The sequence below is a fragment of the Astatotilapia calliptera genome, chromosome 3, assembly GCF_900246225.1.
Source record: "Astatotilapia calliptera chromosome 3, fAstCal1.2, whole genome shotgun sequence".
Lineage (NCBI taxonomy): Eukaryota > Metazoa > Chordata > Actinopteri > Cichliformes > Cichlidae > Astatotilapia > Astatotilapia calliptera.
This window is the reverse complement of record NC_039304.1, coordinates 42,382,961-42,397,292: the sequence shown is the minus strand read 5'-3', so window position 1 is coordinate 42,397,292 and position 14,332 is coordinate 42,382,961.

Sequence of the window (14,332 nt, the reverse complement as noted above, 5' to 3'; positions counted from 1 at the left end):
TGTTTTGTGTTGTTTCACTTTAAATTTGTAAAAGGAAAAAGCAGAAAATTAAAATAGTTAAAAAAGTTGAAATGTGAATAGTTGATTTTTGTATTATATAATTTATTTATTACATTTTATGTGGAGTGAATAAATAAAAGTATATTTACGGTGGCCCCTACAGACAAAGCACATACAAACTTCAAATCACGTACGAACCCTGAAGCACGTACAAACTCCAAAACATGTAAAAACACGTAAAAACTCAGAAGCACATAAAACTCAGAAGCACATAAAAACTCAAAACACGTACAAAAGACAACAGAAGTGCTCCAGGATGCTGGGCGCAGTGTGGAGCTTTTGTTATCTTGTGGCCACACAAGCCAGCAAGTACCAACGACCGGATTAGGTGTGTGGTAATAACAGGTAAATGAACTTTTTTTTTAAATTATTTGAATATATATGAGTGCCTGTGTATAAATACACAAACAATACACACATGCTTTCAATTGTGTAATTTAAGTGATCTAGTAGCTCTGCTTTGGAAGTTCAGTTCATGCTAGAAATGTGTTTTATATTTATATATAAACATATATAAATAAAACCACTTTTTACGTTAGTAATTCCTTTTGTGCACAATTTTATAGTATTGTTAATAATAAATTAATTAAAGCAACAAAACAACCTAAAGAGCCGGTTCGGAGCCGAAAGAGCCGGCTCTTTTTAGTGAGCCGAACCGAAAGAGCGGATCTCTAAAAAGAGCCGGAAATCCCATCACTACTGCACAGCCCAAAGCCAGTTGCAGAAACTCTAACATTAGAAGCTCAATATGTGTCTGATATGGTGTTATTTTGGTACTTCACACGTCACACAGTTTCGATATAAACAACTCCTTATATGGTACAAGTTTAACTCTGTTAAATGTAATAAATTGTGTTTTCATTGATGCCTGGATGGCAAACTTAATTGTTACACCTGGTAAAGCAGCAATGTTATTAAAGATGAAAGAATTTAGACAGTTTTTAACTCTCAGTGTGTCGCAGTGTTCGTTTGACTTTGGGACCTGAAGGGACGGAGTTTTGTACCCAGGTTACTCTGCGAGGCTCCTGACTACGATAGTTATAACGCTCTGACAGTCCATCAAGTAGTGCGGCTTGGTAGCTTACCAAAGTCATACTAAAACATTTTTGACAGATTTTTTAGCGCTGTGTACCACATAAAATCTGTTTGAGGTTAGTAAGCACAACCAGAATTCATACATAAGGTACGCCGGATTATAAGGCGTACTGACGATTTTTGAGAAAATTAAAGGATTTTAAGTGTGCTTTATAGTGCAGAAAATACGGTATACAGAAGAAAATAATATATCGCGATATATATTGTTACCGCACATGCTTCAAATTATACGGCAATATGGATTTTAGGCCATATTGCCCAGCCCTACTTACTTTTTCTTACTTTCTTTTTTACTGTTTATACTGGAGCACCGTAACCAACATAATTTCCCCTAGGGATCAATAAAGTATTCTGATTCTTATTCATATGACAAACAGACTCAATAGGAGATGTAGCCTAGAATTAAACGTCTACATTTCAAAGAAACACATAGGTCAGTACCTCACCAGTGTCTCTAAACATTTAGATTCATAAAATTCTGAGTTTAGTTATCAAGGACACGAACGAGCAAACATGCCAGTTCTGAGGGGAGTGTACACATATTAATGTCCGTGCATGTCGAGCTTTTCACAGAAGAAATGGTGGCCATAAGATTTTTATTTTGGTAAAGGATACATTCCAAGTGTCCTCGTCTCCTTTTTTCCATACAGACAGAAAAACTTCACTGCATAGGTCTTCCACTCCACAACAGCAACATTGTCTAACTTAAATAGTTATACTCCCATAAGGCTTTATTTTCTATAGTGCCAGGATAAAGCAACATTAAATATCATCCATCCAGATCATCTTTAACAAAATATTTCCACTTTGTATAAACTCACACTGAAGACCAAAATAATTGTCACACATGATAAAACAGAATTAAATAATAAATTGTCTCTTAATTAAACAACTATGTTTTAAAGATTACATCAAACTCAATATATCACTATTGTCTCAAACCTTAAGCACCACAAAATATTCAGTTTCATTAACAAGGAACTAGCAAACGTGACGGGTCTGGAGGGGAGCATGAATGGGCTCATGTCCAAACATGTCTGTACATGTTTAGCTTCTAGCGGGACAAATAGTGGTGAAAAGTCAACAAATGTTTTTTGATAAAAGGACATTCCACGGGTAACCTGTGTTTTCCCAGGCTGGACAAATTCAGTTTCACTTGAGAAAAAGACATCACTGTTTGAACTTGTAATTTTTTTTTTCAGTTTCATTTTAAGACGGCATTGTTCTAGCCCCATAGACAGGTTGCCAGAAAGACATACAACCATTCAGGACTATGGACAATTTAGAATTGGTAACATGCAAATGTCTGGACCATGGTAAGGAACCTATGGAGGCACATAATCAAACATCGGTTCCATGTTTCTTGATTGTAATATTACTCTGTAATTTCTCTTTTCTATGCTAATAAATATAGGATTCACTATTGGGACTGATTTGTATTTGAAAGGGTGACATTATCAAGAGATAATCAGCAGACTAGTGCACCAAAGGAAGAAATCAGTCCTACGTATTTATTTAATATCCACATGGAACAACTCTCCAAGTCTTACTGGAGGCCAAGACCCTGCCATCCAGAGTAAGTATCTGTTAGATACCATATTTCTAAGAGTTTCAAATGTGACCTTGTGACTCTGGTGAAAGCTCCCAAATAGCTTCAGTGATATACTGGTTCATTTCCTTCTCTACCTCCAGTTCCTTCACCACCAGAGGAGTGATATTCCACATTCCTGCAGCACTCAGGGTCAGGAGTGTCTCCTTGGGTAGTGGGCACACAGAGTGGTGGATCCGTGTTATCTCTTGACTAATGAGCTCATTTTAAACAGAAATAAGTTCACTAATGATGTTGTGTGTGCTGCACTCTGAAACTCATTCTTTTCTATCGCTTGCACCGGGCAGTAACAGTTTCTCACTGCATTGAGCAAAGTGGAGGATAATATACAGAGTGACACATATTCCAGAGACCAGTAAATATGTATTTACTGGTCAACCACAACATGAATTAAAACATGGGTGGGTTCCACTGTTGCCAAAGCAGTTCCTCATAGAGGGTAATATGATTGTTCGTTTTCTCTGTATGTATTATTGTAGGGTCTACCTTATAAAGTGCCTTGATGAGATTGAATTGAATATAAGGTTTCTGGACCAGGTAACATCCCAGGTCATACTGTCAAAGCATGTGCTCACTAACTGGCATCTGTTTTCACAGACATTTTCAGCTTCTCACTGTTTTTATCTGTAGTCTGCTTTCAACACTATAAATCATTAAATCAGTGAGTCTGCTTACAGAGCAGAGGTAAGAACCCTGACATCATGGTATCGGGATAACAACAGACTGCACGGCAGAGGCAAATCCCCATTTATATTGAGGGGACAGAGATGTCAGATGCTTCAGGTTCCTGTGGATTAACATCAGGTTTGCCATTCATCCCAAAATACACACCAAATTCTATCAATGCAGCATCGACAGTATTCTGTCTGGCTGTATCATAAGCTGATATGGCAGCTGTTCTATGGAGGGTGGTCAGATCAGCACAGAGTATCAGCAGCTCTGAACTGCCAGCCATCTAGGACCTCTACTCACTGTTGTAATAGTAATTTTACAATGTATGTTGAAGGGATATTACTGCCCTCTGTTGGTGTGTTTGTGCATTACACTAAATAAAAAGGTGTTCGTTAAAAACATCACTCACAGCGCTGTAAGAGGAAGGCTCAGAAGACCCTCACTGATCCCAGCCACCCCACCCATACACCCTTCCCATGGTACAGCAAGATCTATACCCAAACCAGCAGATTCAGGGACAGTTTCTACTCCATACTGAAATATAGGACAGTTTATTTTGCGCAATCACATTGTATATGTATATACAGTAGTTTTAATAATCTGCATTTATTTATTCTAATTTCTTTTAATTAATATTAATTTTGATTTATTTGTACAGTTCAATCTCTTATCTATTGTGTGCAATTTTTCTTTGCTGAAAAATTGTGGGGCTCTGAGCTTAAGATTTTAATTGCCGGTAGTAATGTGCCACATTACCTGTATATGAAAATAAAACTTGAGCTTGATATAATCAGTACTCTTTCATCTGCAGTCAGAAACAGCATGAGGAGGAGCTGCAGAGGTGCAGATGTGAAGTAACTGTGAGCGGCTAAAAAGCTTGGCTGGATGTAGAAGGATATCAGCTCCCGTTTGGAATATGCAAGATTAAATCTTGATCTTAAATGTGAGTCAGCCAATACATCCCCAGTCAAACTTTATCAAGAGAGAACTTCTTTCATCTACAGAAGCAGTTATTGTGCAACTGTGACAAACCTCTGAAAATAGCAGCAGCTCTGCTCATGACTGCACAGATCTGAGCTGATTTTAACCGGACTTTCGGTTCTATTTTAAAATGCTGTGAGAACAGGTCAGTTAGACAGCTGAAGTCAGAACTGAAGAGTTCTGCTTTGTTTTCAGTGAAATCTGATGAAGCATTACTGAGGACCAGGAATTTGTGTGACTCTGGAGAGTTAGTGGAGAGTTTTAGGACGGAGCCAAAGTTTTAGCTCTGCATTCAAAACTCTGAAGATGAACAAACCTCAAACTTATAAAATTCACATAATCTGAACATATTTTTGGGCAGTCTGCTAATGTCCTATTTTATGGAAAGTGACTGAAAAATAATATAAGTACCAAACTGAATGGACAGTCTCAGAAATACGATCATCTGCATCTCAGTGTTTCCTGTTCTAGTTTTCACAGTCTTGCGTTCCGAACTTGCTTGGCTCTCTGGGCTCTCTGCAGACATCCTGCTCCTCCTTTTACTCTCCCACCGGGATCCAACCCGGCTCAGCTGAGGGGTGCCTGTAGCCATCCTCCTCGCTCCTTGTTCAGCTTCCTGTCCCAGCCTCAGCCTGCTGAAGCTGTGATCTCTGCACAGCCAAAGCTTGACTGTGCAGCTCCCCTTGAACATTGTGACCCTGGACTATCTGACACCTCAATGACAGTAATTTTGTTTTTTTTTCCTCTGGACTTTTTCTCTGTCTGAATGTGTTGAACCCGTAACTCAGCGCTGAGTCAGTAAATCTAAATAACATATCCTTTTGTTCTCCTGAACTGGCTGAAAATAAAACTGTGCGTGTAGATTTCGTATATGAACCTGCATCTATTTGTGGCGATGAGCCAGAACTTCCTAAGACTGGTTAATGGCCGGAGTTTCCTAAGATGGCTTTTTGTGCTCTGTCAAAGACTAATTTTCATGCTTCTCAGTCAGAAAGAGTTTCTGAAGCAGCTCAGTCTGAAACAATCAGCAATATAACTCAATTAGCTCAGTCTGAAAGGGGTTTATCTCCTGGGCTCACTCTGGTTCTAGTAATTCTGTGCTTGCCTCCCCCAAGACCTTGTTTTCAGTCCCTGTCACAGATCATAATGATTCAATTCCTGTTAGTTATATTAGTTATATCCATATGAACAGTAAAAATGAACTTTTTGCTAACTCTGTGTAGACAGAGGACCCGTTTTCACTACCTGAGTGAAAGTAAATTCAGAGCTCTCTGTGTCTGTAATTTCTGAGTTTCCCTCTGTGTCTTCTGCTGAGGCTTTCTATCAATCAGAGCAGGCCTGCTCTAAGACCCTATTTTTATTGCGCTAACTGGAGCTCACTTGGCCAGGGAAGATTGTGCCTGTGTTTGCTGCCACAATCTGTCATGTTGTCTCTCAAAGTAAAATGGAAATGATTACACATGCTTTCATTTATCCCACCTTAATTATTATAATTCATCAGAATCAGAATACTTTATTGATCCCTGTGTCACGGTCCGCTGTGACAGACCGTGTGGAGAGTGCGTGGAGGACTCAGGTGCAGACACAAGTGACTCGGGAGTGAACTTTAAACAAAAGCGAGCCTTTTATTGTGGCTGGTAACATAAGAGAAACGAACAAGAATAAGGGCAGCACAAAAGCAATAACTAAACAGAAACCTAAACTGGGGAATGAACTAAGGTAAGGCTATGATTTAGAATACAACAGACCGGGCATGGAAACACGGAGGGTGGGAACACAGACGACGCGACACAGACTGTAAGAAACACAGAGACTAAATACACATGAGGGATGATCAGGGGAAGTGGCCACACATGGGAACGCAGCTGATATACATGAACTTAACAACAGGAGGAGTGAAACTGAATACACTGACATTCAATACAGACTTTCAAAGTACAACAGGAAACATGGAGATTAGACATGACATGAACCAAACATAACCATGCAGACATGACTCATGACAGATAGACGCACGAACCAGGGAGACTCAGTACAGGGGAAGATGACAGAAGCGACAGCATGAACTTGACAACACAAGACACACGGACATAAACACATGAAGGGCAAGGGAGGCTATATACAAGGGTAATATAATTACAAATGAGCTGGAATAACTAAATGAACCTAAACAATCAATAAACATCAAAATAGACTAAACACAAAACACTGGGTCGCACGACCCAGGACCATGACACCCTGGGGGAAATTATTTTTTGTTACAGTGCTCCATTATAAACCAACATTAACAAGACAGACAATACGCTAACTAAGAATAGTACAATATATACAGGCATATAGGGCTTTGGAGTTGACGTCATGCCGCAAAGCATTGTGGGAGCGCGGCACCATTTTCGGGGTCTACGAATCAAAACAAACACACTGTGTTGGAACGACGACTACAAGATGCTTAAAAGCAGCTCAAAAGAGAACGGACTGTATAGAGACCGATTGCGTCCAGAGGCGAAGCGGCGGTACTTGCAGAAAATAGCGTGCATTGGAGTGGAGTAGAAACCTTGAAGACCAACTGCTCGAGTACTGCGAGTGAAATGCGTTTGATTTCCCTGCAATCATTCACATTAGGGCAGCATAAATTCATTCATGAGGGGAAATTACAGTGAGAACATGTGGAGGCTGTTAGAGGGATAACATAGTGAGTTCAGTGCATTGATGTGGCATTGTCCTGAAGGATTTAGTTATTCTTTATGGTTAAAGAAATTGCACTAATTTATTAATGTTTATTTTAAATAATCCTAATTATACATCTTGCTTCCATGTTTGTATCCTGTGTCACTAAAAAGACATTTTATTTTAGTTTTATACATTGATTAATGACCTGCGGAATCTCCTTATCATGTTAAGTGATTCATAATTGTCACTTTATGCTTTCTCCATCTCTAAAGTGATGACATCCTTGCATTACATACTTTAGGTTCATTTTCTGCAGGCAGGTTTCTGACAGAACAGGCAGATTAAGAATATAAGATGCAGCGTTGATGCACGTTGAGCTGCAACGTTAGGGCATTATTCCCCTGTTTGAGCAGATTATCCCTGCATCGCCTACAGATGGTTCAGAATGCTGCTGCGAGGGTTCTCACCAGGCTCTCTAACAGGTCCCATGTGAGAACCATTTTGGTGATCAATTTCAGAGCCCTCAGATACTTCCCTATATCAGTGAACGACTTCAGTCATACAGAGATCTCTGTGATCAAAGCTTGTTGTCTGTACATTGGTCCAGCTTAAAGACCAAAGGTGACAGAATCAGAATCAGAAAGACTTGATTCATCCCCGAGGGGCAAATAAGATCCAAGAGAGCAACATGATGTTGAAGATAAGGACAGGGCATAAACAGGCAATAAGAGTGAGATAATAAATACACAGAATATACAGTATATACACAGTTTTAAAATTACACAGTTTTTAAATTAAAGTGACTGAATAGGTGAATAAATAACTGTAAGTGACTAAAAGTGAATTAAGTGTTGGCATTATAAAAATAGTGCAGAGTAGTTTATGTTTCTGGTGTGGGAAATGTTCTTATCGGCTGGAGTTAAAAAGCAGGGTGGCTTTGGGGACAAAGGTGGCTCTCCTCCTCTCAGTCTTGCAGGAAATTTAGTGGAGGCGTCGCCCAGAGGGGAGCCATTGAAATGCGGGTGAATAAGAATCAGAATCAGAGTACTTTATTAATCCCGAAGGAAATTAGGGTTACAGCAGGCAGCACGCTAATGGCACATGCGCACTTACAAAGGAACCTTCTGACCAACTTTACACAAACATCACATTGGGGAGACATGTCAGAGAGGTAGGCTGATAGGAAAAAAAACAACAACGAAAATACATAACATGAGGTAAGAGGAGGAGAAAAAAAAACTCCACTCAGACTGAGCTCCTAGTGGGAGAACAGTTTGATAACAGAAAAAACACCTCAGCACAAAAGCACATGACTATCAATACACCATAGAAACACGAGACAAGCAACAGGGGCGGGTAAAGGGTAAGAGAGAGCCGGCGTAGACAGCGCATCCGGTCCTGCAGCATGTCTGCTGGTCCAGTCGACCGCCATCTTCCCTGGTAGGGCACAAGCATCGAAGGCGTTTGGAAAGGGAGGGGGGATCAGTGTGTGCATATCAGTGTATGTGTGTGTGTGTGTGTGTGTCCAGAGTTCAGCTGAGACAGTGTCCTTCGCCCAGTCGCCCAGTAAACAGTCTTCCAGTCAACCCAGGTGGCCTTGCATGGAATGGGAAGAATAGTCAACACACAGTCGTTATCTGGGAGTTTTTGTTCAGCTCCAGCCTTGGGCCTGCAGCTGGCGCCGAGGTATCCGCATTCTGATGTTGATGTTGTTGATTTTTCTTTTATGCGAGCAGCTCAGGAGAATTTCAAAGCTGTTCTTTAACACTCCGACACTGGTCTCAATCTCCCGTTGGAGAACCGCGAGCCTCCCCATGATGGTATCAAACTCCCGTTCCGTGGTGTTGTCATTCTTTTGATTCTGAGACCCCACAACTGCAGTGAGCTGTCTTAACCATGCTGCTTTCGTTGTGAGAAGTCACGCCTCGTCCCACCGTTTCAATCCCAGCAGGCAGCCTTAAGGGGGTGTGAACAGCCGGTTCCGCTCTCTTAATTCTCCGATAAGTCAGGGCCAAGCCAGCTCCGATCAGCAAGAACCCTGTTATCATGGTTCCGAATAGGTAGATATCTTCAGCGTCCTCGATCGACAGTCCCACCAGGCACACAATCCTCCATGTCTGCCACCCGTGTATCCGGCAGGGAAAGTCCCTCCAGGGCACTCGGGCTTTCCTGAGCCCAGACTTCTCGTTGAGAAAAGGGTGTCAATAGCATTCAGAGACCAGTTGATCAAATCTATAATTCTCTTTTAGGTTTTAGAGAATGACTGTGAGAGACTGTTCCAGGGAAAGTAATGCACACGAAACAGGACAAGGACACAAGAGGCTAAGCAGGGAAGATAAGGGGAAGGAGGAGAGGAGAAAAGTGCGACCGCCTTCGCGGAGACCTGAAGAAGTAGTCAAAGGGATCACTGATGATTTTGGCTGCCTGTCTAAGTCAGTCTAAGTCAGTGCCTGTGCTTTCAAGGTTGTGGCCCCAAAGCTGCGGCTCTCACTTCCACTGGAACTAAGATCTGTGAACACTGTTGATATCTTTAAAAAGACACTTGAGACCCACCCCAGGGGTGACCCTGCACAGGTGGGAGACCTGATTGTTCCTTTGAGGCGAGTTAAAACTCCTCCTAACATCAGTCCCTGGGTGACTAAATCTGTGATGTCCAGCATACAGAAAATTAATCTCAGCATCCGTGCACAAAAAGAAACCATCGTGCATGCGCGAGTGACTGCTTTACATGCATTGGGGGCAACCGTGGCTCAGGGGAATGGGAAGCTCATCTGTAACCGGAAGGTTGAAGGTTTGATCCCCCTGCTCTCTCTGTCCTGGTCGTTGTGTCCTTGGGCAAGACACTTTACCCTACCGCCTACTGGTGTTGGCCAGAGGGGCCGATGGTGCGATATGGCAGCCTCCCTTCTGTCAGTCTGCTCCAGGGCAGCTGTGGCTACAACCGTAGCTGCTTCCACCAGTGTGTGAATGTGAGAGTGAATGAATTGTAAAGCGCTTTAGGTGCCTAGAAAAGTGCTATATAAATGCAAACTATTAATATTATTATTGCTACAGTTTCACGCTCTCTGGCCCTTCTGTCTTCAGAGTTATTGAAATTTATCATAGAAGGATCCGGTCTGCAGTCCACATGATTTCAAAGCTGTGATGAAGCTGTTGGTGCACATTTGACTTTCACACAGTGTTACAGCTTCTGACCTGCACATTATTCTTTCTATCTTTCCCTCTAACCTCTGATCCTCCAGTTGGCTCTGTGTTCGACACTGTAAACAGCTTTTATTGTGAAGGTTCTCAGAGGAGGGGACTTCCTGTGAAAGAGAACTTTTTTCTGTGCCATCAGCTGCAGAGTAACAGCTCTGCTCTGACAGCCGTCGGTGAGCCTGAGAGGATCAGCTGTAACGGGATTGTTACTGAGGATGAAGATGATGATCCTGCTCCTCTTACTCGGTAAGAAAGCTGCTCTGATCCTTTGAACACACACACACAGGTGCACGCATGCACACACACACACAAACAAACACACACATGGATGCATGCACACACACACACATGATTCTTAAACCATCAGGAAACATGGAGTAATAGTTCAATGCAGCTGAACTACATTAAAACAAAGGTTTATTTATTCATTAAGGTAAATGTGCTTCGTGCAAACTGAATTTCTACAGTCAAGCATGTTTTTATATGACCACACTGAACTACCCTGTGGTCATGTGGCCAAATGTGAAGCTGGGTGTTCACAGTGAGTGCGGAACACTTCAGTAAAACCTCCACATTGACATTATTTATTAACTGCTCATGTCCACTGATTAAGCTCTTTTATGTGATGAAGCTCGTTCATGTGATGAAGCTCACTCCCATGGCCTCCATGCAAGATGGACCTGCTCCACCCGCTGAACACTGAGCTGTGTTCATGTCTCTACATGGTCTATGTGATGATCTGACGTGTTTAACCTTAGAGTGCAGGGAGGAGTCTGTACTACAGGAAGTGCCCACTGAGCCTTTTTTAGATTTAAGCTCACACCCCAGCAGGTGGAGGAGCCAGAGAGAGAAAAAAGAAGCCGTGTGGGGAGCGTGGTTGTTCAGTGCTGTAACTTCAGCTTGACCACAGTGGAACATTTACCCACACCCTAAGATATCAGTACTACATATAAGCATCAGTACCCACATGCAGTATCAGTACAACAATCAGTATCAGTACTACATATCAATATCTGCACTACATGCAGTATCAGTACATACAGTAAATCAAATCACTTTTATTGTCACATCACATGTGCAGGTACACTGGTTCAGCACATGCAAGTGATATTTTGGGTGTAAGCTTCACAAGCAACAGAGGTGTGCAAAATACAATAACATAAGATAAGATAAGATAACCTTTATTAGTCCCACACGTGGGAAATTTGTTTTGTCACAGCAGGAAGTGGACAGTGCAAAAGTTATGACGCAAAAATTAGAATACAATAAGAATAAATACAGTACACAGCTGTACAGAATAGAATAAAATAATATACTATATACAGTAGAATAAAATAGAATAAAAATATACAATAAGATAAAAATAGAATACGAATGCTATATACAACTGAGTAAAAATACAACGATGCCAGAAAAGATTATTGCATTATTGCACTTATATGTATGTATATATGTATATATATATATATATATATATATATATATATATATATAAAAATATATATATATATACACACACAAAGACACGCATATATGTATGTGTATATATATATATATGTGTGCGTATGTGAGTGTATATATATATATACATACAGAGAAAAGGTGGGAAAATAAAAACATCTTGATGATTGAGTTTAATGACAAAAATGTTTCTATTGCTCCATCAGGTGAACAGAGCTCTGCTGTCACATCCATGTTGTGCTTTCTTCTTGCTAATGTTCACGTCTTTGCTTCAAAATGAAACTGGTCCTCATCTTCCTCCTAAATTCAGAGCAGCTCTGAGAAAAAAAGTAAAATACAAATGAGAGGTTCATCTAAAACTTTACAGAATAAAGTCAGTAGAGTTGGTTCCACCTTTACGCTGTGCTGCAAACCAGTCCATGAGACTTTGTGGTGCAGGGAACAGCTCTGATTGGCTCATGCAGCCAGGTGGGCGGGTCCATACAACAAAAAGGTTTAAAATTAAATAACTCTGGAAGTAGTTTGTCAAACTCTTAGTCTCTGTGACACTCTGAGAATATCACTGTGTGTGTCAGTGCGAGTGTGTGTGTGTGTGTGTAAGTGAAAGGTCAGGTGACTGTGAGTCACAGCGTCTATCTGTTTTATGTTTCTGTCTTCAGTTTCCCAGCATGCCTCAGGGGTGGAGGTTTATGAGGGGGTGGAGTCTGTCCTGCTTCCCTGTCGGATACAAGCTGATGATTCCAGGAGCGCCACAGAACTGCTTTGACAGTGGAACCTACACCTGCATCACCCTCAGGAGCAAAGAAGAGCTGAGCTGGACTGAAGTACAGTTGAAGGTCACGGGTCAGTTGACAGAGGTCAGATTGATGTGAATTCATACAAACATGTTGATGATGTTTATGTCTCGTGTCTTTGTGTTACAGAACCTCCTCGTCCAGTCTGGCCCACAGTTCTCTCAGCTGTGCTGCTGGGTACTCTGATCATTCTGGCTGCTGCCTACGTGTGCTACATATGGATGAGGAACAGAGAAGGTGAAGAGTGTGTGTGTGTGACTTAGTAACAGAGCGAGCTCTACCGTCACGCTGACTGATGTCTGTGACCTTTGACCTCCACGCATTAATCCATCCTCCAGCAAATCCTCACATATCACTGAAACTAGCTGTTGATGTTTCCAACAGGTCTGCAACATCTGGATTAGGATTGCAAAAATTCAATAATTCGTTTGACACGTGACTCTGTAGCGCTCCACTGTCACCATGGAAACACAGGCCACATTAGTGACTAAAAACAGACCTGCAGTGCAACCATATGAATAAGAGTGTGACAGCAGTAAGCCCACACAGCTCCCGGTTTGAAAAACAAAGACTGATAACCAGAGATGGTTACTTTTTTCAAGTAACGAGTAAAGTAAGGGATTACTATCGCAAAAAAAGGTAATTGGATTACCGTTACTTTCCCGTAGGAACGCTGCGTTACTGCTTTACTAAAACCGTGATTTTTTTTGCGAGAGTGTCTCATGACAATAACGTAAGCCAGTGCGACGTTAGTGACAACAGCTGTGTGCAGATCAACAATGGATCACATATCGATTGTGGGAGAGAGTATGAGCGTGCAGCGTTTAAAGCGTGGAAGCACTGACCTTACTTTGAGTTTGATTCCATAAAAAGTGACAAAAACATTAGTGTCCATCGTGCGTGGGAGGAAAACTTTTTACAGCGAAAAAAGCCCCTAAACTTCCAAGCAAGCACCAAGTGCGCAACGATGTAATGGGAAACTCACAGAGAAACTCGCGGATTCTTCCACTGACCGCGGCACACCTGCACCAGGGTAAACCTCCGCCTACCCCCACTCCTGCTTTACAGGTGAAAATAGAGCAACAGGACCGCTGAGTCTTTGACTTTATTTATTTTCTGCTGTGTTTTACTTGCATCTATTTGAAAGACTGAGTGTAAACACACAAAATATTTTATTTTATGTGCTGGAATGTGTAGAAAATAGGTTTAAATGTTAAACTAATTTATTCAACTCAGAGAATGTTGCATATAATTAAATTTTTGCTTGATGCATAAAGTTAAAAGGTTAAAACAAGTTTTAAAAAGAGACTTTTCCATTTGATTACATTTTATATGACGGATTATGCTGTTACACGCCGGCCTGGGGGGGGGAAATAATAATAACACAAGAAAAATAATAAAAAGTAGTAAATCACACAGCCACAGCTTTACAATGAGTAGTCGTTTTATTAACTTGACAGGTAGCGAGCGCCAGGGTGGGCATGGCCAAAACAACAAACAAAACACTGGAAATGAATCAGAACTAACTTACCTATGAATCCACCCCAAAAGAAAATACAAACCTCTAACCTGTCTCCCTACCCGAAACAGGAGAAAAAGAAACGGCTTCCCACCCCTACAGCTACCATGTCCAGATACGACTCTCTAAACTGTTTTTACTGCAGCCCAGCTCTGTCACACGCCACGACGGGCCCCAAACGCGCAGCTCACTGGAAACAGGAAGTAGTAGGAGGGGCTGCCGGCCCAGTCAGGTCCCAATTTGTAGCTGGCCTCATTCCCTCTTCCACCAATG